The following is a 12680-nucleotide window of genomic DNA, read 5'->3' as shown; positions in this document are numbered from 1 at the left end:
TCCCAATAAAACCACAAACCATTTTACAAACTGTGTTTCTCTGGCTTATTGTAGATGACGAAATGCTTTCATTGTACAGTCTCTAACTTATACTGTCTTATCTTCTTCCTGTTCTCCCAATAAAACCACAAACCATTTTACAAACTGTGTTTCTCTGGCTTATTGTAGATGACGAAATGCTTTCATTGTACAGTCTCTAACTTATACTGTCTTATCTTCTTCCTGTTCTCCCAATAAAACCACAAACCATTTTACAAACTGTGTTTCTCTGGCTTATTGTAGATGACGAAATGCTTTCATTGTACAGTCTCTAACTTATACTGTCTTATCTTCTTCCTGTTCTCCCAATAAAACCACAAACCATTTTACAAACTGTTTCTCTGGCTTATTGTAGATGATGAAATGCTTTCATTGTACAGTCTCTAACTTATACTGTCTTATCTTCTTCCTGTTCTCCCAATAAAACCACAAACCATTTTACAAACTGTGTTTCTCTGGCTTATTGTAGATGATGAAATGCTTTCATTGTACAGTCTCCCAATAAAACCACAAACCATTTTATACTGTCTTATCTTCTTCCTGTTCTCCCAATAAAACCACAAACCATTTTACAAACTGTGTTTCTCTGGCTTATTGTAGATGATGAAATGCTTTCATTGTACAGTCTCTAACTTATACTGTCTTATCTTCTTCCTGTTCTCCCAATAAAACCACAAACCATTTTACAAACTGTCTTATCTTTCTTCCTCTGTTCTTAAAACCACAAACCATTGTTTCTCTGGCTTATTGTAGATGATGAAATGCTTTCATTGTACAGTCTCTAACTTATACTGTCTTATCTTCTTCCTGTTCTCCCAATAAAACCACAAACCATTTTACAAACTGTGTTTCTCTGGCTTATTGTAGATGATGAAATGCTTTCATTGTACAGTCTCTAACTTATACTGTCTTATCTTCTTCCTGTTCTCCCAATAAAACCACAAACCATTTTACAAACTGTGTTTCTCTGGCTTATTGTAGATGACGAAATGCTTTCATTGTACAGTCTCTAACTTATACTGTCTTATCTTCTTCCTGTTCTCCCAATAAAACCACAAACCATTTTACAAACTGTGTTTCTCTGGCTTATTGTAGATGATGAAATGCTTTCATTGTACAGTCTCTAACTTATACTGTCTTATCTTCTTCCTGTTCTCCCAATAAAACCACAAACCATTTTACAAACTGTGTTTCTCTGGCTTATTGTAGATGACGAAATGCTTTCATTGTACAGTCTCTAACTTATACTGTCTTATCTTCTTCCTGTTCTCCCAATAAAACCACAAACCATTTTACAAACTGTTTCTCTGGCTTATTGTAGATGACGAAATGCTTTCATTGTACAGTCTCTAACTTATACTGTCTTATCTTCTTCCTGTTCTCCCAATAAAACCACAAACCATTTTACAAACTGTGTTTCTCTGGCTTATTGTAGATGACGAAATGCTTTCATTGTACAGTCTCTAACTTATACTGTCTTATCTTCTTCCTGTTCTCCCAATAAAACCACAAACCATTTTACAAACTGTTTCTCTGGCTTATTGTAGATGATGAAATGCTTTCATTGTACAGTCTCTAACTTATACTGTCTTATCTTCTTCCTGTTCTCCCAATAAAACCACAAACCATTTTACAAACTGTGTTTCTCTGGCTTATTGTAGATGACGAAATGCTTTCATTGTACAGTCTCTAACTTATACTGTCTTATCTTCTTCCTGTTCTCCCAATAAAACCACAAACCATTTTACAAACTGTGTTTCTCTGGCTTATTGTAGATGACGAAATGCTTTCATTGTACAGTCTCTAACTTATACTGTCTTATCTTCTTCCTGTTCTCCCAATAAAACCACAAACCATTTTACAAACTGTTTCTCTGGCTTATTGTAGATGATGAAATGCTTTCATTGTACAGTCTCTAACTTATACTGTCTTATCTTCTTCCTGTTCTCCCAATAAAACCACAAACCATTTTACAAACTGTGTTTCTCTGGCTTATTGTAGATGACGAAATGCTTTCATTGTACAGTCTCTAACTTATACTGTCTTATCTTCTTCCTGTTCTCCCAATAAAACCACAAACCATTTTTACAAACTGTTTCTCTGGCTTATTGTAGATGACGAAATGCTTTCATTGTACAGTCTCTAACTTATACTGTCTTATCTTCTTCCTGTTCTCCCAATAAAACCACAAACCATTTTACAAACTGTTTCTCTGGCTTATTGTAGTTGATGAAATGCTTTCATTGTACAGTCTCTAACTTATACTGTCTTATCTTCTTCCTGTTCTCCCAATAAAACCACAAACCATTTTACAAACTGTTTCTCTGGCTTATTGTAGTTGATGAAATGCTTTCATTGTACAGTCTCTAACTTATACTGTCTTATCTTCTTCCTGTTCTCCCAATAAAACCACAAACCATTTTTACAAACTGTGACGTGTGTTTTTGAAGTCACTTCATTGGCGTTCTGTTTGACAGTCATTTGTCACAACTCTCTGTGTGTGTCGGACTGTTTGTCAGTTTCTCACGTGATGTTTCAGTTGTTCCAACGTCCATTTAAATGTCATGTCAATGTTTTTCACCACTGAAGCTGAATAGGATCTATAAAATCTGTCTTTGCAACAAAAAAACAAAAGTTAATGTATTAATAAACGTCTATAAGACCCAAACAGGGTTCTGGTCAGTTTCAATTGAAGTTATTCAATCATTTTTTATTTTTTAATTCATCTATTTTCAACGACGTCTCGATAAGCTGAAAATGGAGAAGCTATTCAAATGTTTTTACATTTCTGACTTTTTAAATTCAAACTACTTCCTGAAATGACTGACTTTTATAAAGCAGCTATTTTTGACCATTTTAATTGAAAAAATCACAGTAATGTACTTAATTATTACCCAAAAATGATTTCATATGTTTATATATATATATATATTTTTAATCTAATTAAATCAATGCATTTGACCTTAAAAGTCCTTAAACCCTGATAAAAGCACTAAACCAAGGAAGGGCCAGTCCCCTTTCATGACCTGAAGGAAATGTCAACAGTTCAGACAGTACAACCTGCTTCTTCTACTTCTAAACCACAGTACTGCCTGCTTCCTCTACTTCTAAACCTCAGTACTGCCTGCTTATTCTACTTATAAACCACAGTACTGCCTGCTTCCTCTACTTCTAAACCACAGTACTGCCTGCTTCCTCTACTTCTAAACCTCAGTACTGCCTGCTTCTTCTACTTATAAACCACAGTACTGCCTGCTTCCTCTATTTCTAAACCACAGTACTGCCTGCTTCCTCTACTTATAAACCACAGTTCTGCCTGCTTCAGTTCTACTTATAAACCACAGTACTGCCTGCTTCCTCTACTTCTAAACCACAGTACTGCCTGCTTCCTCTACTTCTAAACCACAGTACTGCCTGCTTCCTCTACTTCTAAACCACAGTACTGCCTGCTTCCTCTACTTCTAAACCACAGTACTGCCTGCTTCCTCTACTTCTAAACCACAGTACTGCCTGCTTCCTCTACTTCTAAACCACAGTACTGCCTGCTTCCTCTACTTCTAAACCACAGTACTGCCTGCTTCCTCTACTTCTAAACTACAGTACTGCCTGCTTCCTCTACTTCTTAACTACAGTACTGCCTGCTTCCTCTACTTCTTAACTACAGTACTGCCTGCTTCCTCTTCTTAACCACAGTACTGCCTACTTCCTCTACTTCTAAACCACAGTACTGCCTGCTTCCTCTACTTCTAAACCACAGTACTGCCTGCTTCCTCTACTTTTTAAACCACAGTACTGCCTGCTTCCTCTACTTCTAAACCACAGTACTGCCTGCTTCCTCTACTTCTAAACCACAGTACTGCCTGCTTCCTCTACTTCTAAACCACAGTACTGCCTGCTTCCTCTACTTCTAAACCACAGTACTGCCTGCTTCCTCTACTTCTAAACCACAGTACTGCCTGCTTCCTCTACTTCTAAACCACAGTACTGCCTGCTTCCTCTACTTCTAAACCACAGTACTGCCTGCTTCCTCTACTTCTAAACCACAGTACTGCCTGCTTCCTCTACTTATAAACAACAGTACTGCCTGCTTTGCTTGCCATCTGAAGGATTATATATTGAAGGATGCAGTAGTAAACTTTATGTCCACTCCTTTCCATTCAAACCCCTACAGTATCTAACACTCCATAATCCACTCAGTCCTTCAGTACATTACTAATCAGGGACTTGTATCATTTGTACCTCACCGCTGTGGATAGTTTGGTCCATGTATTTAAATAGGATAAAGCCAGACCCTCAGCGGGGTCTTGTTCATTAGTGCGCACCGTGTCAAAACGTTTGGCAGTCGAACAAGAACTCGAGGTGTTTCATATTGGACAAGTTCAGGTCCCTATTGAAGTGTTTTCTGTTTGGTGTCTAATGAACAGGAGCCGGAAGGGAGATTGGAGAGGGGACTTCTAGTCAGCTGAGGGGTGTTATGTTATGTTGGTGGATTATTTTCCCACACTTTAAATCATCTACATCCCAAATGGCACCCTAATCTCTATATAGTGCACTACTTTAGACCAGGTCCCATAAGACTCTAGTCAAAAAATGTATATTCAGGAAGTATTCAAACCCTTTTGACTTTTTCCACCTTTTGTTATGTTACAACCTCATTCTAAAATTGATTTTTTTATCCCTCATCAATCTACACACAATATCCCATAATGACATCACAATACCCCACAATGATATCACAATACCCCATAATGAAAGAACTGGTTTATAGACATTTTAGCAAAACTACAAACTAAAAAATGAAATCACATTTACATACATTTTCAGACCCTTTTACTCAGTACTTTGTTGAAGCACCTTTGGTAGAAATTACAGCCTCAAGTCTTCTTGGGTATGACGCTTGTTGGGGGTTACCCTGGGGTCTGGGGGGGGTTACCCTGGGGGTCGGGGCTACACCAGTGCCATGATTACTGTATATATGTGATAATCTTTGTATGCTTGCAATGCGCAGTGATGTAAAAGTACTGGGTAAATGGAGATGTACTGCTTTAGTTCTCAGGCTGAGAATTGTCTGCACCTGCTGATAGTCACACAGGCCCAAGGCCAAGATGGTAGAGGGAGAAACCACAGTCTAGACATGTTTTCTCATCTTAGATACTTTGTATCTAATCCAATGCAACAATGTTAAGCTATAATTGACGGTAGGTTGCACCCTGTTTCGCCACACAGATCTTTACTAGACTACTGAGGTAATTCTGTATGTGAATCTCTGTCTGCAATTGCATTTTATTACTAAAGAGTTTGTTGTGGTCCATGATGTGGCCCATGGTGTGGTCCATGGTGTGGTACGGTGTGGTCCACAGTGTGGCCTACGGTGTGGCCTAAGGTGTGGTCCATGATGTCCACGGTGTGGATGTGGCCCGCGGTGTGGCCCATGGTGTGGTCCACGGTGTGGTGGTGTGGTCCACGGTGTGGTCCATGGTGTGGCCTACGGTGTGGTCCACAGTGTGGCCTACGGTGTGGTCCATGGTGTGGTCCACGGTGTGGTCCATGGTGTGGCCCATGGTGTGGTCCACGGTGTGATGTGGTCCATGGTGTGGTCCATGGTGTGGCCTACGGTGTGGTCCATGGTGTGGCCTACGGTGTGGTCCATGGTGTGGTCCACGGTGTGGTCCATGGTGTGGTCCACGGTGTGGCCCATGGTGTGGTCCATGGTGTGGCCTACGGTGTGGCCACGGTGTGGCCTAAGGTGTGGTCCATGTGTGGCCCACGGTGTGGTCCACGGTGTGGCTAAGGTGTGGTCCATGGTGTGGCCCATGGTGTGGTCCACGGTGTGGCCCATGGTGTGGTCCATGGTGTGGTCCATGGTGTGGTCCACGGTGTGGTCCATGGTGTGGCCACGGTGTGGTCCACGGTGTGGCCTACGGTGTGGCCACGGTGTGGTCCATGGTGTGGTCCACGGTGTGGTCCATGGTGTGGCCCATGGTGTGGTCCACGGTGTGGCCTACGGTGTGGTCCATGGTGTGGTCCATGGTGTGGCCACGGTGTGGTCCATGGTGGCCACGGTGTGGTCCATGGTGTGGTCCACGGTGTGGTCCATGGTGTGGTCCACGGTGTGGCCCACGGTGTGGTCCACGGTGTGGTCCATGGTGTGGTCACGGTGTGGCCCACGGTGTGGTCCATGGTGTGGTCCACGGTGTGGCCTACGGTGTGGTCCATGGTGTGGTGTGGCCCCATGGTGTGGTCCATGGTGTGGTCCACGGTGTGGCCACGGTGTGGTCCATGGTGTGATCCGGTGTGGTCCACGGTGTGGCCACGGTGTGGTCCACGGTGTGGGTGTGGTCCACGGTGTGGTCCACGGTGTGGCCACGGTGTGGTGTGGTCCACGGTGTGGTCCACGGTGTGGTCCACGGTGTGGCCCATGGTGTGGGTGTGGTCCACGGTGTGGCCCGGTGTGGTCCATGGTGTGGTCCACGGTGTGGATGTGTGGTCCATGGTGTGGTCCACGGTGTGGCCTACGGTGTGGTCCATGGTGTGGTCCACGGTGTGGCCCATGGTGTGGCCCATGGTGTGGTCCATGGTGTGGCCACGGTGTGGTCCACGGTGTGGTCCACGGTGTGGTCCACGGTGTGGCCTACGGTGGTCCACGGTGTGGTCCATGGTGTGGCTCCACGGTGTGGTCCATGGTGTGGTCCATGGTGTGGCCCATGGTGTGGTCCATGGTGTGGCCTCCACGGTGTGGTCCACGGTGTGGTCCATGGTGTGGTCCATGGTCCATGTGTGGTCACGGTGTGGTCCACGGTGTGGCCCACGGTGTGGTCCATGGTGTGGTCCCGGTGTGGCCCACGGTGTGGTCCATGGTGTGGTCCACGGTGTGGTCCACGGTGTGGCCTACGGTGTGGTCCATGGTGTGGTCCACGGTGTGGCCCATGGTGTGGTGGTGGTCCACGGTGTGGTCCACGGTGTGGTCCACCCATGGTGTGGTCCCACGGTGTGGTCCACGGTGTGGTCCACGGTGTGGTCACGGTGTGGTCCACGGTGTGGTGTGGTCTACGGTGTGGTCCACGGTGTCCGGTGTGGTCCACGGTGTGGTCCACGGTTTGGCCTACGGTGTGGTCCACAGTGTGGCCCATGATGTGGCCCGCGGTGTGGTCCACGGTGTGGTCCACGGTGTGGTCCACGGTGTGGCCTACGGTGTGGTCCACGGTGTGGTCCACGGTGTACGGTGTGGTCCATGGTGTGGTCCACGGTGTGGTCCATGGTGTGGTCCACGGTGTGGTCCATGGTGTGGTCCAGTGGTGTGGCCTACAGTGTGGTCCATTTGTCGAGAGGGGATATCATAGAGGTAATTTCTTTGGATTGGTTTTGTCTAAATTCAACTCAGCATGTGAAACAGTTTCTGTTTCGATGTGTTACGTGCAATTTAACATTGCCAAAGGAGCACCTCTGAAACCAGGCCATTTCCCTACACCAAGAGGACCATTTGTCCATCTGGACATGGACTGTATAGCTCTTGCAGAAAGAAAAGAAAGGCAAAGGTACAGTTTAGTCCTTACTGACAGGTTCACCAGGTGGGTGGAGGCATTCCCACCACACACTGTGATGCTGAGACAGTAGCAACGCTACTAGTGAGGGAGATAATACCTAGATTTGGTGTTCCTGAGGTTTTATCTGCAGACAACGGTACCCACTTCACTGGTGATGTAGCAGGTAAAGTTGGTTTGAGACTTAGGTAGAAAAGTGTCCCCACATTTTTATTAAGAATAAAATAAAAAATCTTATTTACGTAACTATTCAAAATGTAGAAAAAGTCAAGATGTGGAAAAAGTCGAGGGGTTTGAATACTTTTTGAATGTACTGTATATAGAGCAGTGCCTCATGTACATCAGGATGTAATGTTACTGAGGAGACGCTAGGTGGCACTGTGATGGTGCTGTTCTAATGTTACGTAGGTGTCAACATCAGGATGTAATGTTACTGAGGAGACGCTAGGTGGCACTGTAACACAGGAGTTATCACTGTACAGTAGAATACTATAGGAGAAACGCTAGGTGGCACTGTAACACAGGAGTTATCACTGTACTGTAGACCACTGTAGGAGCGAGAGGGTCACAGCAGCAAGATTTGTGACCTGTTGCCACAAGACAAGGGCAACCAGTGAAGAACAAACACCACTGTAAATACAACCCATATTTATGCTTATTTATTTTCCCTTTTGTACTTTAACTAACATAGACATAATATGACATTTGTAATGTCTTTATTCCTTTGGAACTTTTGTGAGTGTAATGTTTACTGTTCATTTTTATTGTTTATTATTTATGTGTGTGTCGAACTGCTTTGCTTTATCTTGGCCAGGTCGCAGTTGCAAATGAGAACTTGTTCTCAACTAGTCTACCTGGTTAAATAAAGGTGTTCTCAACTAGTCTACCTGGTTAAATAAAGGTGAAATAACATACATAATAAAATGTATGGAAAACCAATTATAAATGCTCTGCTATTGGTGATTTCTCATGTCACTGTGAGATGAAACCGATATAGATTGCATGGTAGTGCTGAGAACATCAATAACTGAGCATCTCATTCTATTAGGGCTCTCCAACATCTGTCAGTCTGGTAACAATGGCAGTGGCTTTCAAATCTCTCCTCTGGCATTTCTAAAGTTTAGTTGCAGCTCTGAAATGGCCTGATTCTGATTCACCTATTCCATGGTTTGGTGATTAGTTGAACCAGGTGTGCTAGCTGTGGAATATTTCAAATGCATGGAACGGCTGGGGGTCCTAGACCCCCCCTGAGCTAGGAGACTACAACCCACTGAGGACAATATCATTAACCTAATAGTCCCTAGGTTGGAACCCCCCTGAGCTAGGAGACTACAACCCACTGAGGACAATATCATTAACCTAATAGTCCTAGAAGCTAGGTTGGAACCCCCCCCCTGAGCTAGAGACTACAACCCACTGAGGACAATATCATTAACCTAATAGTCCTAGAAGCTAGGTTGGAACCCCCCTCCCCTGAGCTAGGAGACTACAACCCACTGAGGACAATATCATTAACCTAATAGTCCTAGAAGCGAGGTTGGAACCCCCCTCCCCTGAGCTAGGAGACTACAACCCACTGAGGACAATATCATTAACCTAATAGTGCATGGCTCAAGATTGGGCCGAGTAAACAAGTATTGTGGTAAATCAAAAACTTCTCCCATGTAGTTCGTTCTGGCTGAGAAGGCTGTACTGAACATTAATAGAATTGCCAGATGAGCCAGATGTCCAGGGTTATATCAGTTGGTATATGGATTTACTTTGCTAAATCACCGTAACTCCTGCCAGGACCATCTGACCGATATGGATGGATGCAAACTGCAGGTCGATAGTTCCCCTGTAGAGGTCACTGGGCACCATTATAGAGACTGCGTTGTGATGAACTCAGTGTACAGAACTATCAACCAGACACGAAAAACACTGGTCTACTGGGAACAGGTCAATACAGGTTTACAGCCATCTAAAAGTCAGAACGTAGACAGAGAAATTCAAAGGGACACATGTGTAGATATTAACTTCATATTCTTAACAGATGGGTACTACAGTATGTTGTAAATATCATTGGGGTGTAACACGGTTGGATGGTTCATCTACAAGCAATAATGTTTGTTTGTGTTGAGAAATTTAGGAAAAACCAATATGGTTGCTTGAATTATGCATCACGTCTTCACAATCATCTCTTGCAATGTGTGCAATACTCCCTCAGGGCCTTATATACATGTATATATATATATATATATATATATATTAACTGGAAAGATAACGTTCAAGCAAGACCACATTGAAAGCTGTCCTGAGGCAAAGAAAACCTCCCCTATAAAGCATCCACTTCCATCAGTAAAATCCCCATGGCATAAAATACAGAACGTTATCTTTCCAGTTAATATAAATATATATATATATATACATGTATATAAGGCCCTGAGGAGTATTGCACACATTGCAAGAGATGATTGTGAAGACGTGATGCATAATTCAAGCAACCATATTGGTTTTTCCTAAATTTCTCAACACAAACAAACATTATTTTTTTCTGAATTCAGTACCATTGTGCTGTGGAGTAGTTCAATGGATCTTTTCTTTTATATATAATAATAATAATAATATAATAATAATAATATAATAATAAATGCCATTTAGCAGACGCTTTATCCAAAGCGACTTACAGTCATGTGTGCATACATTCTACGTATGGGTGGTCCCGGGAATCGAACCCACTACCCTGGCGTTACAAGCGCCATGCTCTACCAACTGAGCTACAGAAGGACCACTGCCTTTTAGGGGGCAGGTTTATTGGTTCAGTGATCCGTCTTCTCCACCAGAACCACGGCTGCTATTTGCCGGGTCCTTTTAAGAGTGTTGAAAACGTCTTTGCTCGATGTTGGACACACCAAAATGTTGAGCTGAAAAGATGCCTGTGCAAGTCCCACAGATCACGCCCCAAAACCGCCCCAAGACACAATATATCCTGCCAAGAAGCCCTTCAGGAAAGGAGAGGCCAGCACACTGCCACCCTGTGGGATCCCAGTCTGCACTTCCTTCTCCACACGGCGCTGAATGTCCTCTAGCTGGTCCTTGAGCTCTGCCAGGTCCTTCAGTGGTCTTAAGGGGTCCACATGGATGGACATTCATAAAACTCCATTGTAGCCTCCACCCCAGTAAGCACGGACCAGCGCCAGCGTCTTTGGTGCGGACCGGCCTTGACCTTTATGTGTTTATGGTTCAAAGTTTGTTCGGTCTGGACCAAAACATAGACTACACATAAAGTCTCTTTGTTTATTATCTCTACTTCTCTCTTTGAAGAGAGAGAGAGAGAGAGAGAGAGAGAGAGAGAGAGAGAGAGAGTGTGTGTGTGTGTGTTTACGTGTGCTAAAAATCATCAACATAGAGATACACACACATGCATTAACCTTCAGCTTCAACACAACTATTCCTCTCTCAACACTGACAGACTCTCTCAACACTGACAGACTCTCTCTTCCTCTCTCTCAACACTGACAGACTCTCTCTTCCTCTCTCTCAACACTGACAGACTCTCTCAACACTGACAGACTCTCTCTTCCCTCTCTCAACACTGACAGACTCTCTCTTCCTCTCTCTCTCAACACTGACAGACTCTCTCTTCCTCTCTCTCAACACTGACAGACTCTCTCTTCCCCTCTCTCAACACTGACAGACTCTCTCTTCCTCTCTCTCAACACTGACAGACTCTCTCTTCCTCTCTCAACACTGACAGACTCTCTCAACACTGACAGACTCTCTCAACACTGACAGACTCTCTCTTCCTCTCTCAACACTGACAGACTCTCTCTTCCTCTCTCTCAACACTGACAGACTCTCTTCCCTCTCTCAACACTGACAGACTCTCTCTTCCTCTCTCTCAACACTGACAGACTCTCTCAACACTGACAGACTCTCTCTTCCTCTCTCTCAACACTGACAGACTCTCTCTTCCTCTCTCTCAACACTGACAGACTCTCTCTTCCTCTCTCTCAACACTGACAGACTCTCTCTTCCTCTCTCTCAACACTGACAGACTCTCTCTTCCTCTCTCTCAACACTGACAGACTCTCTCTTCCTCTCTCAACACTGACAGACTCTCTCAACACTGACAGACTCTCTCAACACTGACAGACTCTCTTCCTCTCTCTCAACACTGACAGACTCTCTCTTCCTCTCTCTCAACACTGACAGACTCTCTCTTCCTCTCTCTCAACACTGACAGACTCTCTCTTCCTCTCTCTCAACACTGACAGACTCTCTCTTCTTCCTCTCTCAACACTGACAGACTCTCTCTTCCTCTCTCTCAACACTGACAGACTCTCTCTTCCTCCTCTCTCAACACTGACAGACTCTCTCTTCCTCTCTCTCAACACTGACAGACTCTCTCTTCCCTCTCTCAACACTGACAGACTCTCTCTTCCTCTCTCTCAACACTGACAGACTCTCTCTTCCTCTCTCAACACTGACAGACTCTCTCTCTTCCTCTCTCAACACTGACAGACTCTCTCAACACTGACAGACTCTCTCTTCCCTCTCTCAACACTGACAGACTCTCTTCCTCTCTCTCAACACTGACAGACTCTCTCTTCCTCTCTCTCAACACTGACAGACTCTCTCTTCCTCTCTCTCAACACTGACAGACTCTCTCTTCCTCTCTCTCAACACTGACAGACTCTCTTCCTCTCTCAACACTGACAGACTCTCTCTTCCTCTCTTGACAGACTCTCTCAACACTGACAGACTCTCTTCCTCTCTCAACACTGACAGACTCTCTCTTCCTCTCTCTCTCAACACTGACAGACTCTCTCTTCCTCAACACTGACAGACTCTCTCTTCCTCTCTCTCTCAACACTGACAGACTCTCTCTTCCTTTCTCAACACTGACAGACTCTCTCTTCCTCTCTCAACACTGACAGACTCTCTCTTCCTCTCTCTCTCAACACTGACAGACTCTCTCTTCTCTTCTCTCTCAACACTCTCTCTTCAACACTGACAGACTCTCTTCCAACACTGACAGACTCTCTCTTCCTCTCTCTCTCAACACTGACAGACTCTCTCTTCCTCTCTCTCTCTCAACACTGACAGACTCTCTCTTCC

Source organism: Oncorhynchus keta, chromosome 5 (genome assembly GCF_023373465.1).
Source record: "Oncorhynchus keta strain PuntledgeMale-10-30-2019 chromosome 5, Oket_V2, whole genome shotgun sequence".
NCBI lineage: Eukaryota > Metazoa > Chordata > Actinopteri > Salmoniformes > Salmonidae > Oncorhynchus > Oncorhynchus keta.
The sequence above is the reverse complement of the archived record's forward strand: the minus strand, read 5'-3'. Positions refer to the sequence as shown.